Below are 15,551 nucleotides of genomic sequence, written 5' to 3' on the forward strand. Positions count from 1 at the left end.
GGGAAAATTAATATTTGGCTTAAGATTCCACGTAAAAATTGAAATTCTTTTCAGAGTAATTAAGAAACTTCATATCATACGATGCAATCTTCCTCTCTTACACAAAGAACAGAATATTTCCCCCATTCAAATTTTATGTGATCAAATACAGTTTATTATTTGATTCTGAAACCTTGTTACACACATTATATAATATCCTAATCATACAATGTATTAATGGTCTCTATACACAATATAAAAAAGTAAGGATGAGTTATTGACTTCTCAATTAATTTGCCAGCAAACTCCTGCACATTTTTTTTACAATTTGTGGAAATATAGTAAAACTTAACAGCTCCTGTATTAGAGTTCTGTGGTTCAGCAAACTTTATGTCATGCAACAATTTTAACAACTGACCCTTACAATATTAAAAAAGACTTTATATTGCAAAAAAAAGATGCAATTCCAGTAATTTGTAGACTGCTACCAAGGATTACAATATTAAAACAGTTCTACGCTACACATTATTTTTACTTTCATTGACAATGGGAAAAACTTGTTTCTCAAATCATTATTCATTTTGTTAAAGAAAAATCTGTTTTGCTTATTTGTAGTTTTACATTACTGCAGATTGGGCAAGACATCTAAATAAAACTGTTTTCTATTGGTCTTAGCATAAGCAATTCCCTAAACTTTACACAACTTTGCCATATCTGTTTATATGGGGGGGGGGGGGAAAATCCTGCTCTGTATGTGTCATCCTAGGCCCAATTTTCAATCCAGCTTCCAAAGCAGGTAACTGAATACATATCTTTTTTTTTCATTTGCACTCTTTCCATTTAACACAGGGGGGAAAGTACAGTACTGAGAAAATAAGGATTCGAATGATTTCACGTTTCTAACTCCCAGAAATCTCGAGCCAGCATGGCTGACTCAAGAATTTTGGGAGTTGAAGTCCATGGGTTGTAAAGTTGCCCACTCCTGCTCTAACAAATTTATATAAAAGCTTCTGAAGATCTTCAGTGAAAGAGAATTCATCCTGTTAAGTGGTCTTCCGTTCTACGGTCTAATGTCCCCAGGCCTGATGGCAAAGATATGTTTTTAAACACTTTCGGAAGGCAAGGAGGGTGGGGGCAGTGCGAATCTCCAGGGTGAGCTGATTCCAGAGGGCTGGGCCCCCCACAGAGAAGGCTCTTCCACTAGGTCCCGCCAGCCGACATTGTTTGATCGATGGAACCCTAAGGAGAGCAACTCTGTGGAACCTCACCAGTCGCTGGCATTCGTGCGGCAGAAGGCGGTCTTGGAGATAGTCTGGTCCTATGCCATATAGGTCATAACCTCTGTGTTAGCAAAAACTTCAGAAGAGAAGGATTTAGGGGTAGTGATTTCTGACAGTCTCAAAATGGGTGAGCAGTGTGGTCGGGCAGTAGGAAAAGCAAGTAGGATGCTTGGCTGCATAGCTATAGGTATAACAAGCAGGAAGAGGGAGATTATGATCCCGCTATATAGAGTGCTGGAGAGACCACATTTGGAATACTGTGTTCAGTTCTGGAGACCTCACCTACAAAAAGATATTGACAAAATTGAACAGGTCCAAAGACGGGCTACAAGAATGGTGGATGGTCTTAAGCATAAAATGTATCAGGAAAGACTTAATGAACTCAATCTGTATAGTCTGGAGGACAGAAGGAAAAGGGGGGACATGATCGAAACATTTAAATATGTTAAAGGGTTAAATAAGGTTCAGGAGGGAAGTGTTTTTAATAGGAAAGTGAACACAAGAACAATCTGAAGTTAGTTGGGGGAAAGATCAAAAGCAACGTGAGAAATTATTATTATTTTACTGAAAGAGTAGTAGATCCTTGGAACAAACTTCCAGCAGACATGGTTGGTAAATCCACAGTAACTGAATTTAAACATGCCTGGGATAAACATATATCCATCCTAAGATAAAATACAGGAAATAGTATGAGGGCAGACTAGATGGTCCATGAGGTCTTTTTCTGCCGTCAATCTTCTATGTTTCTATGACTAATTTCATATCCTATATCATATTCTATGATATAATTATACAATCCTATCTTATTCATGTCTACGTGTATGAGGAAAACTGACTTGGAATTCCAGTTTTGAATACAAAGCCCAAGTTGTCTAGTAAGCACATAATAAGAAGTGTTCTCATTAAAAATACTAGTTCACAGTGGTTATTTAAACTTATCAAAATGTTTGCTTTTTTAAAGAACAACTAAGCATTAATCTATTTTCAGCTTTTTCAGGAAATATGTTTAGCTCGCCAAAACTAAATTGTCAAATTTATTTTTTTTAAGCCAGACATTTTGGGGAATTAATAATGCTTTTTCTTTGAATAATCATTTTGAATCATAAGTGCTTTAAAAATAGAAATACATAAATTTTAATATACATGTTGTCCTCAATTTACAACTGTTCATTTAATGATTGTTCAAAGTTACAACAGCCCTGAAAACATTAACTGATGACTGGTTCCTACACTTATGGCCATAGTCACATGATTAAAATTCAGGCACTTGGCAACTGTCTCATATTTATGACAGCCGCAGTGTCCAGGGTCATTTGATCACCATTTGTGACCTTTAGAGAAACAAAACCAAAGGGGAAGCCAGATTCACATAACAACCATGTTACTAACATAAGAACTGCATTCACTTAATAACCATGGCAAGAAAGGTCATGAAATGGACAAAATTCACTTAACAAACATTTGCTTAGCAACAGAAATCTTGGGCTCAATTGACTTAATAATTTGAACACTACCTGTGTTAAAAATATTTGAAATGACCTGACTTCCAAATATTTCCATAGTTTAGCCTAGTTTAATTTATATACTGAATGATGCTAGTTGTTTGGATAATCAAGATTAAATTTAATTTTAAACTCATTGTAATTTAATCTACCGTAGTTTAAAATTACCTAAGTGCTCCACTAAATTATTGTATGTTTTGTAATGTTTGCTTAGTATCATACTTCAGTCTAAAGTAACCAGATTGTCCAGAGTATTTTAAGCAGAATGCTCTCACAATATAAACTGATATATCTTATTGCATAAAGAAATTGTGTGGCTAGATGTTAGATCTGTCTTATATGTGAATCACATCACTATAAATGTGTAAACTATGGATTAATGCAGCATATGACTCACTGTCCTGGCTGCAATAAATCTTTAATCTAGGTGAGCAAGATTACTAAAAGTGGGCTGGAATGCTTTGTCCCTGACGGTTTATTTGGTTTCTATTTGAAGACAGAAATCTCATTCACTACAGAAATAGAGGAGTTCAGGCAATAGTATGAAGGATTTCATCCATCCTCATCTACCAATCTGCTGTTTCCATTTTGGGCATAGATGATGCAAAAGTCCTTTTCATTTGTGCAATGTAAGACCCAAGGAATTGGTAACAAATCTTATAAAAGATTATGCTGTTCCTCTGCTACCAGCATGAGGTATTGCTATGTTAAACACACAGATAGTGTAAATATGGCAATTGATGGTCTTGCATGTACAAAACTTCACTTTCTAAATAGGTTTGTGATAAAGGGGAGATGTGCCCTTCCTTCCAGATTGCTTTGTAATTTATGATGGATGAGTAAGATAGTACTTAAAATAATAGGTTAAGGAAGGAACAAAATGGTCCACAATGGAGGACGGACCAAAGGAACGAGGCCTGGTTTCTATGCTTCATGAAGAAAAATGGCTCTTTCAGAAAATATATTGTAAACAGCAAGAAAAAGACCTGCAAAAGAAGCATGATCACTTCAACTCATCACTACCAGTGAAAACCTTTTCCAGGTATCAGAATATAAGTATAAATCAAAAGATACTGTTCCTTCCTATCCTGTGGAATGATTCACTAGACCAGGGGCAGCCAAAGCTGTTCTTCTATGGCTTGTGGACTTCAACTCCCAGAATTCCTAGCTCAGAAATTCTGGGAGTTGAAATCCACGTGTCATAGAAGAGCTAGCTTTGCCTACCCCTGCACTAGACTAATTTTTATTGACAAATGTTGACAAAGAGCAGACTGAAAGTTCCATATGTCTATCATTACCATAAGAAAATAAGAGTTAGAAGGCCAGTAACTTTATAAAATTGAACTCCAAATCACCCTTTCGTGCTGCCATTTAGTTGAAGCATTACAACTGGAGTTCATAACATCATGTCTTATACTCAGCTAAAATAACATTTTGCATATCATGAAAGATTATAGATTTCTTGAACAAATGTATGTCGCATCAGTACAGCGTGAACAAAACAAAAATTAAAATGTTCAAAATCACACAATTGTATTGAACACATAATAATTGGAATATGATCCCCCCAAATCCTCGCAAAGGATCCTGCATTCGGAACTAGATCTCAACATATGGCTACGCATTTAAATCTATTTATATCTATTTCAAATTCAATAAACACAATTTAATATATATAAATTCATTTCATTTAGAAACATTCTCTACAACCCTGATTTAACTTTTCCACCAAAGGAAAAATTATCATACAATAGCGTCATTGAGCTTAGTTTTTCTTTTACAATGAGAACTTAAAAGTTTATCATTACGTAAAACAATAATCTCAAGGAATCAAGAGAAAAAAATCATGACATAAAATGCTAAAAAAGATTTATTTATTTTAATATGTCCTTCTTTCTCAATGATTCAGATACATTTAACAGACTGAACATGAATGTGTTCAACAGTTCAGCAACGTGATACATATCAGTCACCTTTTTTAAAAAATGCACTGATCCAAGAAAAGAGAATAAAGCTTTAATCCACATGTGAATGATTTCAAGAATAATATGAATAAATCTCCAGAGAAGGCTTCATTCCTAGCATCACACTCCAAAGTCCACTCAAATCACTAGGGAGAACACAAGGCGGATGGGTAATTTGATAAAATTACCCTAGTGAAAATGTTGATAAATCCCCAGTTATGACACCTGTTCTAGGATAAAAACAAATGCAAAATACAATACAATCACCAGTCAATATTTTTAAACCTATCACACAAAACATTAATCATCTTGAATTTAAGTCTGATAACATAATTCAACCTGATAACATAATTTTGAAATGCCAAAATTTATAACTATTTAGAACCCAGTTCACATCTTCTTCACTGAAATTTGTTTAACATAATCACATGAACACAAAGGGTTAAGAATATAATCATATCATTGTCTAGTTAATTAAGATATTGAAAAATCTGAAATGATCTGGATAACATAACATTTTGGAAAATGTTATCAACCCTCTTGCCACATATCATGTAAGATGAATAATTACACTGTTGCAACATACAACAGGTAAGTCACCGATAAGTTAACCTGAAAGTTTATTAGCCAACATTTACAAGTTAAACGCTTACATATTCAAAATGGCCAATTGGAAAACAACATTGTATATGGAAATATCACATAAAACATAGCTTCCAAAAGTGCAAATTACAATTTGTGTTGCGCAAGTAGGCTTTTACTCTATTTCCAACCATAAGAAAGTTCAAGTTTCTCACTAGCATATTAGCCTTTACTGAATACTTCTCTTCACTCACAGAACAGGAAACAGTCTTATTTTTACACTCTAGCCTCAAACATTTGCATTTTAATTCTCCAGTTTACACCTGTATGTGAGGTTTGCTGTCTCTGTACGGCCAGCTGTTTTTTTCACCAGGGATCCCAAAACTTGGTAACTTTAAGACTTGTGGACTTCAACTCCCAGAATTCTCCAGTCAACATAGGAAGCTGAAGTCCACAAGTCTTAAAAATTGCCAAGTTTGAAGACCTCTGCTCTACACATACACTCAATTCCTGTCCTTGTTTTACTACATTGGCTAGCACAGCTGCCAATCATTTCAGCTAATGCTCTTTCCTTTCTATTTCAGACACAGACCATCTATTGTCGCATCCGCATTACCAACTAGGCCTTTCAGCACCACATAGCGCAAAGCAAGCTTCAACTTACAAAAAACTACAGATACTGTTCCCAGCAATCAGGCTCATTCGTCTGCAGCTTTCCTTCCAAGTCCTTATCTATTTTTCTTTCAGATGGTAGAGAGGAAAACACTGCTTTAGTGGTGGTGGTGGAGTCCCCTCTTTTCCTTTACTTATTCCTAAATTGCCCTGAAGGGTTGCAGCAGCCTTCCAGTTTGGTTAAACCAGTTTCATCTCATGTCAGCACTTTTGCAGATCAAATCTCACCAGGCTCAAGGTTGACTCAGCCTTTCATCCTTCCCAGGTGGGTAAAATGAGGACCCAGATTGTTGGGGCAATAGGCTGACTCTGCAAACCGCTTAGAGAGGGCTGTAAAGTGGTATATAAGTCTTAAGGCTATAATACTATTATTCCCTCAAGCGTTGGGGTTTTTAAATTGTATAAACGGATCCTAAAAAGATATCTGTGTACTGGAACAAGGTGCCTTTTTTTGGAAGATGAAGTTGTTGTTGTTGTTGTTGTTGTTATTGTTATTGTTGTTATTGTTCTTATTATTCTTATTCTTATTATTTAGATTTGTATGCCTCCCCTCTCCGAAGACTCAGAGCGGCTCAATGAGCTTCCAAAACGTAACAGACCGTCAAGGAAAAGCTTCTTTACCCCCCTCCCTCTTCTTCCCCTCCTCGCCCCTGCCACCCAAGCTCTTGTCAACAAGGACTGAGCACACGTCACTTCCTCCAGAACCTTCCCACAGCTTCCAGGAAGGCTCACCCGCCCCTTTTAGTGCAAAACATCCATCCTCTTTCGCAGACTCAAAAAAAACTTTTTTTCCTCTTCTCAGGGACTCGGACGGTTCACTTGCCACCCCTCAAGGAGGCTCCTCGCCGCCGCCGCCCCTCAAAAAGCCCCCGCTTTCAGGATCCATTCCGTCAGCTCTAAAGCTCCCCGGACCATATTTTCCCCTCTCTCCTTTCACACACGCACATATACACGCCCCCCCAAAGATTTAAGAGACCCTGTGCATCAATCCTCCCCCTCCCCGACGGTAATAAGTCCCTTTCGAGCGAATATTTACCGACCCCCGTTTCCTTCCGGTAGCGCTGGCAGCCCCCCCCCCCCAAGCTTTCCCTCCGCCCCCCCTCACGCATCCCCTTCAGAATTCTTCACCAACCGCCCCACCCAATTCGTGCCTCCCTCCCACCCTCGCCCGGCTGGCTGGGTCTGGCGTTCGTTCCCCTCCCTCCCCCTGAGAACAACACCTCTCTTACTCTCTCCGGAGTGTAGTAGTAATTCTCGCTTCCTCTTCTCTTCCCCCGCCCCCCCGGCCAACCCGCACTGACTACTACCAACGCTGGCTCTCCCGGCCCTCGAGTACAGCCCCCAACCTCCGCTCACCATCTGCTGCTCTGACCTCCAGAGTACCCATCATCCCCCGCCGCCCCCGACCCCAACGGTCGGGTTTCTTCGCTTCCTCCCCAGCTCCGGGATATCCGCGCTCGCTTCTTCCCTCACCCACCCGCCGCCGACGACGACGACCTTTCTGTCTCCCAGCAGACTCACTTGGGCAGTCATTAACCCCGAGCAGCCCCGACCGTTTCCCTCCTCCTCGGTTGCCCACCTCCGCCCCCCCCCACCCGTCTGCCCCTAGGCCGCCCCCACCCCACCCGCCCGATCGATCCTCCATGGGGGGGGAGAGATCGGAACAGCCCCGCCCGCGGCTCCCCCTCCCTCGCCCCCCCTCCCCCGTACCTGTAACTGCAGCATCCCCGTCTCTGAGCTGCCGGCCTGGCTCTTTGTTTCCTGCCGCGGGCCGGACAGGAGAACTGGCTCCCCCCGCCTCCTTCGCCTCCTCCTCCTTTTCCTCCTCCGCCTCCTTCTCACACTCATTGAAAGCAAACAAGCATCATGGCGGCGGCGACGACGGCACGGGGAGCGCCTAGGCCCGGCCCACATCGCTCGGCTCGGCCGCCCACTCCTCGCCGCGATTGGACGGCCGGCGCGGGGCAGGATCGGCGGGCTCGGCTATGGCCGCGCGGAGCCAGAGGGACCCGGGCGGAGGCGGGGAGGGAGGAGAAGAAGAAGCAGCGTCCGCAGCCCCGCCGAAGAGGAACGGTTGCAAGTCGAGGCACTGCCCGTCTCGGGAGAGAACTTCCCGGGGGGGGGGGGGTGTTTGTGTGTGTGTCAGTAGGACCCGAATATTTGGAGAGACTTCCTATCAAGAAATCTCAGGGTTGGGTTGATTAGTGTTAAAACTATAGGCCCAAAGATGCAGGGACAATAATAATTACCTGCTCTAGCAAGCAGGAATCTTGTGGGGAAGGGGGTAGTCTTCGATTTACAACAGTATATTAAGTGAGGTTCAGAGTTAACAATTGCATTGGAAAAAAAAGTGACTGGTGACATTTTTCACTGTTTGCAGCATCTCATCAAGTGGTCAGAATTCAAATCCTTGGGAACTGGTTCATACTTATGGCTGTTGCAGTGTCCCAAGGTCATGGGATTCCCCTTTTGTGACCACCTGACAAGCAAAATCAATGGAATCAGATTCATTTAACAACCAGGTTACTGATCTTTATCAATTGTTTGTTGATTATTGTTGTTTTGTTCATTAGATTTGTATGCCACCCCTCTCCGAGAACTCGGAGCGGCTCACAACAAGCAATACATCTACAGATCCAATATTAAAAAAAAATAATTTAAAAACCCCTTATAAAAACAATCATACAATTCAGACAAACCATACATAAATCATAACAGCTAGGGGTATGTCAATTTCCCCATGCCTGGTGACATAGATGTGTTTTCAGGAGTTTCAATTGCAGTGAATCATTTATCGACTGTGGCAAGAATAGTCATAAAATGGGGCAAAACTCACTTAAATGTCTTGCTTAACAACAGAAAATTTGTGGCTCAATTGTGGTCGTACGTCGAGAGCTACCTGTACTATGGTTGTGGTAAAGGAAGCCAGATTGCATGGTTTTAAAAAAAAAACTAGCTAGGAGGAACACTGACCATAATTCATGTGTTCGCTCATTGACAGCATGCTTTAAACATTGGGAAGTGAAGTGCTTGCACCAAATCATCATAGAACCTAATCATTTTAAGGTCTACTTAGATATTAAGGTTTTTTAAATCCAGAAAGAAAACCATGACAAACGTTCAACGTTATGGCACTGAAGAAAGTGACATGATAGTTTTTTCACACTTAGGATCATTGCAATATCTCCATGGTCACGTTTTCAAAAGTCAGACACTTGGCAATTGACTTATATTTAGGATGGTTGCTGAGTCCTGAATCTCTCCTGTGATCTTCTGGCAAGCGAAGTCAATGAAGAATCCACATTTATTTAACAACTGTTATTAACATCTGCAGTGATTCACTTAACGACTGTTCCAATGAAATGGTTGTGATGGGGCAAATTCATTTAAATATCTGCAACAGAGCTCAAGTGTAGTTGTAAATTGAGGACTTACCTGCATTTATTTATCTAAGTTGGAAAATTAAACCATTAAGTAGTTTTAATGTAACAGATGGCTTTATCTCAATATTTATATGTTTTGTTTTGTTTTATTTATTTATTATTTATTGGATTTGTATGCCACCCCTCTTCGAAGACTTGGGGTGGCTCACAACATATCAAAACAATATACAATATGCATATGTAAAAACATCCAATTAATATAGCTAAAAAAACCGTTAAAAACTCTAATAACATTTAAAATCATTCCCATTCACACAGCGACCTACTACACTCATCGGCCAATGGGATAGGGTCTAATGGCCTCAAGCCTGGCGGCACAAATAGGTCTTTAAACTTTTATGGAAGGTGAGGGTGGGAGCAGTGCTAATCTCTGGGGGGAGCTGATTCCAGTGGTCCGGGGCCCCCATAGAGAAGGCTCTTCCTCTAGGTCCCACCAAATGACATTGTCTAGTTGATGGGACCTGGAGAAGACCGACTCTGGGACCAAACCGGTTCCTGGGTCGCATATGGCAGAAGGTGGTCCCGGAGGTAACATTTACATATTTAATATTTTCCTAAGCCATCTTTTAAGGAGAAAATGAATTTAAGACTAAAAAATTAAATGTACATGTTTGCGGATTTTTTTTTAAAAAAAAAAACATGATTGCAACTTTTCATAAATTAAAAAATGGAATTAATTTTATTGTATTTTTTAAAAAATTACAGAAATATACAGATCTCATAATTTATTTAATTATATGAAAATGATTAGGTCACTTGAATATTGCAAAGAAATTGCATGCTACTTATTCAAACCAATAACTGAAAAAATCAGAATTTTTTATAAAAAAGTTTAGGCCTGTGTAATTGCTCACATTATGCTGCAACTAAATTCAACAGTAAGATTAATGATGGTGGTTGTTAGTCACTAAGTCATGTCCAACCCATCGCAACCCATGGACAATGTTCCTCCAGGCCTTCCTGTTCTCTACCATCGCTCAAAGTCCATTTAAGCTCAGGCCTCACCTCACTCACCCATCTATGATATACAACATCATTCATCCTTGGCATCCTTCAGTCTCAAAGTAACCTCTCCAGAGCACAAAGCCTGAGTAGGTTATTATGGAGGATAGACTGTTACCCAAACAGCAGAATCCCCCTCTCCACATTTCTGAAATGGCAATGGAATGGCAAAACTAAACAGGAGTTATCAGAATGTGGCTGTGCACAGTCATGAACTGCTTCCTGTACTCTGCCTCCGGATTTTGCCTCAGGGTTTACTCCTGAAGCTTTGATTATGGATATAGCCACAAGGCAGTGGAGATTTGAAGTCTCACTTCTCCTAGAAGTGGGAGAAAATGGGTGACAGGAATGATGAGAAAAATCTAGTAGTAATAGTAGTACAGACTTAGTAAATAGTTTGACAGTGTTGAGGGAATTATTTGTTCAGCAGAGTGATAGTGTTTTGGAAAAAACTGTTCTTGTGTCTAGTTGTCTTGCTGTGCAGTGCTCTGTAGCGACGTTTTGAGGATAGGGGTTGAAACAGTTTATGTCCACGATGCAAGGGGTCTAAATATTTTCACTGCTCTCTTTTTGACTCGTGCAGTATACAAGTCCTCAATGGAAGGCAAGTTGGGAGCAATTGTTTTTTCTGCAGTTCTGATTATCCTCTGAAGTCTGTGTCGGTCTTGTTGGGTTGCAGAATCAAACCAGACAGTTATAGAGGTGCAGATTTAGACAGGAGAAAATTCTGGGAAAATTCTATCAATTTTAAATGTTAAACTATCCAAAACACTATTGAGAATTATATATTTGTTTAATTTTACTGACTTAATTATTTGTTTAGTGTATTGCAGGGTCTATTGAATGTCTTGCTCAATGTTCCTTAAAATACGGAACCTAAATATTTAAATGTTTTGATTATGGTACTTCATTTCAAAGCTCATTAGAAAAATGTGTATACAGAATATGTTACATGAAACTAGAGCTAGAAAATATTGGTCTACATATAACTAAATACTTACAGGTGAAACTCAAAAAAATAGAATATCATGCAAAAGTTCATTTACTTCAGTAATGCAACTTAAAAGGTGAAATGTAATAAATGAGACTCATTACATGCAAGGCAAGATAGTTCAAGCCGTGATTTGTCATAATTATGATAATTATGGGGTACAGCTCATGAAAACCCCAAATCCTTCATCTTGGAAAATTAGAATATTACATGTGATCCATAAAACAAGGATTATACATAAAACAATATTGGACCTCTGAAAAGTATAACCTGCATATGTACTCAGTACTTGGTTTGGGCCCCTTTTGAAGCAATTACTGCCTCAATGCGGCATGGCATGGAAGCTATCAACCTGTGGCACTGCTGAGGTATTATGGAAGACCTGGATGCTTCAATAGTCTTTCTCTTGGCAATGTCCCATAGATTCTGTTGTGATTCAGCCTGAGGCTCCTCAGGGACCGACTGGATCTCTGCCGGATCCATGCCCAGAGGAGGAGGACAGTGAACAGGAGGGGGAGGACCAGGCAGACGGGGGAAAGGAACGTTAGGAAGAGGAGGAGGGAGAGCAGCCTGAGACCCCGGGGGGGGGGGGCTCTCCCCAGCTAGTAGCCTGGATTCATTGGATGAAGACGCACAGGCTATAATAGACATGAGGCAGCGACGAGCAGCTCAAAGACGGGGCCAATTAGAAAGGTATTTCCATCCCTGAATTGGCAACAGCTGGGTTTGGGTGTGGTTCTCCTCAGCAGGGTTGAAAAGGTAGGCCCGCCCTTACAGTCTTGTGGAGAGTTATCAATTGGGAGTCCTGTGACCTTGCTTCGATCCTCGGCGTCTCTGATCTTGGCTTGTGGCCTAGAAGTCTGGAAGACTTGGGGGAGGTGTGGGTTTTATTATCTCCAGCGTTGTTTTTGCCAGCAAGAATCCTGTTTTATTGCCTGGCCTTCGTGAACCCTCTGTGAAGCTTCATAGTGTTCCTGTCTGTAAGAACAGTTTTTGTTACCTGTGTTTGCTTTGAATTATATAAACTGCCTTTGCTTTTTACCAGTGTGTCTGGATACTCTTTTTGGTTGGTGTTGGCGTCTGGGGGGACCCAGACAGAACAGATTCTCTATGGGGTTTAGGTCAGGCAAGTTTGCTGGCCAATCAAGCACAGTAATCCCACGGTCATTGAACCAGATTTTGATGCTTTTGGCAGTGTGGGCAGGTGCCAGATCCTGCTGGAAAATTGAAGTCAGCATCCCCATAAAGCCCATCTGCAGAAGTAAGCATGAAGTGCTCCAAAATCTGGTAGCAGGCTGCATTGACCCTGGACTTAATGAAGCACAGTGGACTGACACCAGCAGATGACATGGCTCCCCAAATCAACACAGACTAAGGAAATTTCACACTGAACGTCAAGCATCTTGCAGTGCGTGCTTCTCCATTCTTCCTCCATACTATGGGTCCTTGGTTTCCAAATGAGATGCAAAAGTTTTCACAGTCTACGCAGAAAATGATTGGAGTTATTAATCAGGTAGCTTTATATAGCAATCCCATAAGTTTTGTGGGAGGTTAAAAAAGGATACAGTCTTAAAGATAACAGCATAGAAGATAATTAGAGGGGTGGAAATCAAAATAAGACATAACATATTTTAGGACGTATTTGTTAGTCAAAAACAAAATCTCAAGTCATTTTATCCTTGTAGCTTATCTTTACCAAAATTGTGCAGCTTGTGTATGGGTAAGCATACATAGGATGCAATAAGCAGAGAAAAACTGGTGTAATAATAATGTGAGAATGAATGAGAGAGAAAACTTAGCAAGAACAGGTACATAAGATTAGAGAGTGCTGGCTTTACCTCAGTGTTGTGTTTGCTCTCTTACATCCTGATTACTGCCTAGCTATCCCAATCTCAAGGCTAGATTTAAAGATGAGGAAGCCCTAAACATAAGTGAAGCTGTAGAAGCTTTATTATTGATTGATTTTTTGATGCCGCCCTTCTCCTTAGACTCAGGGCAGTTTACAACATGTTAGCAATAGCACTTTTTAACAGAGCCAGCATATTATGCTGCCACAATATGGTGGTTCCGGGATGGTGGAAAGCTTCCTTGGCCTCTCCCAAGCAATTGCCACCACCGTCAATGCAAGCTGTCTGCCATCCTGAAACTGCGCTATGCCGGAAAACTTCACCATGTGCAGTGTGGTTCAAGGATGTTTAGAGAGCTTCCTTGGCCTCTCCCAAGCAATATCTGCCATCCTGAAACTGGAAAACTCCCCTGTATGTGGTGCAGTTCCAGGAGACCCCAGGCAAACTCTGCTCCCACTCCCACTGCTGCCACCACTGCTGGCCTTGATTTGCAGAATGCAGAGGTATGGCAAAATACAGCATTTTCCCAAGCTGTTTAATGTTGCATGCTGTTTTTTGGTGGGGGTTTTGGGGGATGGGTGAGTGGAAAAACAACGATTTTTGTCATTTCTCTGCCAGATTTGAACCTATATATGTTGCAATAAAACTCTGGTAAATGGATGGATGGATGGATGGATGGATGGATAGGAGGAAGAGAGACAGATGATTATATAGATGATGATATAGTTAATAGATATTGATAGATGATAGATGAAGATATATAAGGAAAGGAAGGAAAGAAAAGAAAGAAAAAAAAAGACATGGCATATATACATAAGATTAAATAGTATTTTTTGGATGTTCAGTAGTTGTAAATAGACAGGGAAATTGTATTCCATTGAGACCTTTGTGGAGAAAAAAGGACAGGCACCCCAACCCTAACTTTTGATGTGAGTGACGTCAAGTTGGCAATGCCCACCCAGTCACATGACCACCCAGCAACTTCCTGTCCCAGTCACATGACTGCAAAGCCATTCCCACCCAGTCACATGATTGCCGAACCACTCCCACCCAGTCATGACTACAGAGCCACAATTACATGACCATCAAGCCATGTCCACAAAATAATCCATGTCCACAGAGTGATAGTAAAAAAATTTAGAACCCACCCCTGCTCTGGGCTATTAGTGTAGTCTTTAGCTTTTGCCTAAATCTGGGCAAACCAGTTTCCTTTAGCTTTGTTTGCATTACCATTTATATTCAGCTCAGAGAAGAGGTCTCTGTTTTCTTCATGTAGTTTCACTAAGAGTGGAGTATGAGTTTTGTCTCTCTTAAAGTAGCAACCTTGTTCCTTCCACCATTTCCTGCTTTTTGCTGTAGATTTGAAGATGTACTGGGATATTTAAAGCATTGTATGCTATTTTGAGTGATCTGAAAGGTGTCATATCTTTTCTCTTTCTAGGATTTTCAGTTTCAGTTTGCATTAAATAATTAAGTACAGAATTCAAATTGTTTATTGAAGCAGCACATTATACTTTATATATTTTTTCACTTTATTTTTCTGAGTATAAGACACATTTTTATCTCCCAAAAGAGGGTGAAAACCTAGGTGCATCTTATACACCGAATGAAGCCCTACCCAGCCACCCCCACTTTTTGGTCTCTGCCTGCCGGCAGTTTGCAGCAAATAGTAGCAGAGCCTGATTAGCACAGCCACTGATTATTTGCCTCCCTACACTCAGCTGATTGATTGAAGTTGTGGCAAGCCCAGGTGCTAAAATGAAAGTGAAACTAAAGCTGCATGAGGCAAGTTGCTGCAGGGAGAGGCAAGGACTGAAACTGGCTGTTTGTTTTTTGCTGCAAGGGCGTAAATCAATAACTATAATTATTCAAATTATTAGACTTATTTTTTTAAAAGACTGATTTATTATTGTTCTAGATCAGCGTTTCCCAACCGATGTGCCGCAGCACAGTAGTGTGCCGCGAGACATGGCCAGGTGTGCCGCGAGAAGCTCCAGCTGGACGGGGCGCTGCTGGCGCCCCTGCCTGAGTGTCGTCCTGTGTGGATGGTCTTGGGCTTCACAGTCGCTTCCTGGTTCCCTCTCCTCCCACCGCCTGTGTCTCCCGCCGTCGCCTCCCACCAAGCCGTCGCCCGTTGCCGTGGGTTCCCTCCGTCCAGCTCAGCCACGCTGCCGTAGAAAGCACAGAGGTTATTGCCACCGCTTCTGCCTCCACTCAGGGAGCCACCGTGGTCACCGCGCCTTTTCCTCTCGCTCAGCTCAACCACGATGGCTCCCTGAGTGGAGGCAG

The 15,551-nt window shown here is 41.1% G+C and overlaps 1 protein-coding gene across 2 annotated transcripts in view; it reads right to left on the reverse strand.

The window, feature by feature from the left end:
- CNOT6 (CCR4-NOT transcription complex subunit 6) overlaps nt 1-8,079 on the reverse strand; it is a 73,037-nt gene extending 64,958 nt beyond the window's left edge. The window contains exon 1 of one of the 2 annotated variants that reach the window (XM_070739162.1): nt 7,690-8,079. The gene's annotated coding sequence lies outside the window, so the exon portion shown is untranslated. Of the gene's footprint in view, nt 1-7,208; nt 7,262-7,689 lie in introns of those variants that run through there. The other variant, XM_070739163.1, reaches the window with a different exon arrangement.
- Between the last annotated feature and the right edge of the window lie 7,472 nt (nt 8,080-15,551).

Source organism: Erythrolamprus reginae, chromosome 2 (assembly GCF_031021105.1).
Source record: "Erythrolamprus reginae isolate rEryReg1 chromosome 2, rEryReg1.hap1, whole genome shotgun sequence".
Taxonomy (NCBI): domain Eukaryota; kingdom Metazoa; phylum Chordata; class Lepidosauria; order Squamata; family Dipsadidae; genus Erythrolamprus; species Erythrolamprus reginae.